Consider the following 3,541-nt stretch of genomic DNA (forward strand, 5'->3'; position numbering starts at 1 on the left):
CTTTAGCACACTAGTGGAGCCTCTCCACGTGCTACTCAGGAAGGGGTGCGGTTGGTTTTGGGGGGACGCCCAGGAACGCGCCTTCAATAAGGCACGCAACCTTCTGTTTTCCAACAGTGTTTTGACTTTCTTTGATCCAGGTAAGGAAGGGTCTGACGAACAGGACTATAAGATAGTCATGGCAATCAATGCCTTTGAATCCATAGGTTTGCCCATGATGGTTCGCCAAATCAGAGCCTGGATGGCCAGCGACCCCATGTTATCCTGAGTAAAAAGATGTGTCCTAACCGATGACTGGGCAGAGGCTCGTGATGCCTGCCCCGAGGAATTAAAACCCTTTCACAGGCGCATGCATGAGCTATCACTACAAGCAGACTGCCTGATGTGGGTCAGCCGAGTAGTCATGCCTCTGCGAGGCAGGGAGGCATTTATCCGGGAGCTCCACCGCGAGCACCCGGGGATCGTTCTCATGAAGGCCATAGCCAGATCCCATGTCTGGTGGCCTGGTATTGATGCAGACTTGGAGCTCTGCGTCCATTTGTGCCCAACTCAGCAATGCCCCCAGGGAGGCTCCACTGAGCCCCTAGCCCTGGCCTACCAAACCGTGGTCGCGAGTGCATGTAGACTATGCGGGCCCATTCATGGGCAAAATGTTCCTCGTAGTTGTAGATGCATTTTCAAAGTGCATCGATGGCACCATTTTAAACTCGAGCACAACCTCCACCACTGTAGAGAGCCTCGCAACCATGTTTGCAATGCACCGAATCCCTGACATATTGGTCAGTGACAATGGTCCGTGCTTCACCAGCGCAGAATTCCAAGACTTTATAATTGACCACGGCATAAATCACGTCAAGACGGCACCGTTCAAGCCGGCCTCCAACGGCCAGGTGGAGAGAGCAGTGCAAATCATTAAACAAGGCATGCTTAAAATCCAAGGTCCCACATTGCAGGGTCGCCTGTCGCGACTGCTGCTCGCATACAGATCTCGTCCGCACTCATTGATTGGGATCCCCCCCCGTGCAACTGTTGATGAAAAGGACTTTAAAAACAAGGCTCTCATTAATCCTCCAAGACATGCACAAAATCATTGAGGCAAAGCGCCGTAAGCTGACTGAGTACCATGACAGAAATTCGAGGGGGAGATGGAATGAGATAGGGGACAAAGTGTTTGTACTAAACTATGGCAGGGGTCCCAAATGGCTTGCAGGGCCAGTAACGGACAAGGAAGGAAACAGGTTACTGGTAATACAAATGGACAATGGCAAAACCTGCCGGAGGCATGTAGACCAAGTCAAAAGCAGATTTACCAACAACACTGCGGAACCAGAGGCAGACTACAATGTGGAATTCGCACCACACCTGGTGGACAGACAGAGGGATCAACCTGAGGAAAGGGCAATCCCAACAGACAGCCCAGGTGAGTCAACAACAATCACACCAATCGAAACAGACAGCCCAGGCAAGATAGCAGCAACCACACCCAAAGAAAAACAGACACCAAGGCAAATAACTGAACCACAACTCAGATGCTCCATGTGAGAGCGTAGACCACCTGAGAGACTGAACCTATAAAGACAATAAGACCTTGGGAGAGGGTGATGTCATGTATCTTACATTATTATATATAACTGTATCCTAACATGCTATACATGACTGTAATAAGATATGACCTGTAACCACCAGCATACCTTACCACCAGGGGTGCACTTGCAAGAGACAGGTATATAAGGACAGGTCTCAGGCAAGTGCAGCATTCCAGAGTTGTGAAATAAAGGTGCAGGTTCAGAGTGACCTTGACTTCACTACATGCCTCGTGTGAATCTGTACTGAGGGGACAGGACTTTACAGTTACCAATTCAAATATTAGCCCAAACAGGTACTGATGCATTTTCTTTACCCCATAGACACATGCTAACGCTTCTTTTTCTATCATGCTGTAGACTCTCTCAGCCTTCGACAGACTCCTGGATGCATAAGCAACAGGTTGCAATTTCCCAAATCATTAGCTTGTTGCAATACACAACCGACGCCATACGACGACGCATCACATGCTAGTACCAAATGCTTACATGAATCATACAACATGAGCAATTTGTTTGAGCATAACAATTTTCTAGCTTTTACAAAAACGTTTTTTTGGCTTTTGCCCCATAACCTTTCATCTCCTTTACGCAGTAAGGCGTGCAGTGGTTCTAACAGTGTGCTGAGACCCAGTAAGAAGTTACCAAAATAATTCAGGGGTCCCAGAAACGACCACAGTTCCGTCACATTCTGTGGCCTCGGTGCATTCTCGATTGCCTCCGTCTTCAAATTGGTGGGCCTGATGCCGTTTGCCGCGATTCTTCTCCCCAGGAACTCTACTTCAGGCACCAGGAAAACGCACTTCCAGCATTTTAACCTGAGCCCCGCACCGTTGAATCGACTAAGAACCTCCTCCAGGTTTTGCAGATGCTCGCTTGTGTCCCGACCTGTAAACAAGATGTTGTCCTGGAAGACCACCATGCACGGGACCGACTTCAGTAAGCTTTCCATGTTTCTTTGGAATATCACTGCCGCTGATCGAATTCCAAATGGGCATCGGTTATAGTGAAGACACCATTGTGCGTGTTGATGCAGGTGAGGGCCTTCGATGATTCCTCCAGCTCCTGCTTCATGTCGGCCGAGGTCAAATCCAGCTTCGTGAACATCTTTCCTCCCACCAGCATAGCAAAAAGGTCGTCTGCCTTTGGTAGTGGCTATTGGTCCTGCAGGGAGAAACGATTGATAGTTACTTTGTAATCACCACAGATTCTGACGGTGCCATCTCCCTTGAGGACAGGAATGATTGGACTGGCCCACTGGTTGAATTCGATTGGCGAAATGATGCCCTCTCGTTGCAGCCAGTCTAGCTCGATCTCCACCCGTTCTCTCATCATGTACGGTGCTGCTCTAGCCTTCTGATGGATGGGTCGCGCCCCCGGAAACAGGTGGATCTGCACTTTTGCTCCTTGGAACTTCCCGATACCTGTTTCGAAGAGTGAAGGGAACTTGTTTAAGACCTGGGCACATGAAGTGTCATCAGCGGAAGAGAGCGCTCAGACGTCGTCCCAGTTCCAGCGTATCTTTCCCAGCCAGCTCCTGCTGAGCAGCGTGGGACCATCGCCCGGTACCACCCAGAGTGGTAGCTTGTGCACTGCTCCATGTTAGGAGACTTTTACAGTCGCACTGCCGATTACGGGAATCAGTTCCTTTGTGTAAGTTCTCAGTTTTGTGCAAATTGGAGTCAAGACTGGCATTGAAGCGTAGCTGCACCACAATTTTTCGAAAGTCTTTTTGCTCATAATGGACTGGCTCATGCTCGTGTCCAACTCCATTGACACCAGGAGTCTATTTAGTTCAACCTTCAGCATTATCGGGGGACACTTAGTGTTAAATATATGCACTGCATATACCTCTGCCTCCTCGGTCTGAGGCTCTGGTTCACCGTGATCCACCGTGGTTCTGTCCTAGTCTGCAACATGGTGGTTTGCAGGATTAACAGGATTAGCAGCTTGCCTGC

Source organism: Pristiophorus japonicus, chromosome 13 (assembly GCF_044704955.1).
Source record: "Pristiophorus japonicus isolate sPriJap1 chromosome 13, sPriJap1.hap1, whole genome shotgun sequence".
NCBI classification, from domain to species: Eukaryota; Metazoa; Chordata; class Chondrichthyes; family Pristiophoridae; genus Pristiophorus; species Pristiophorus japonicus.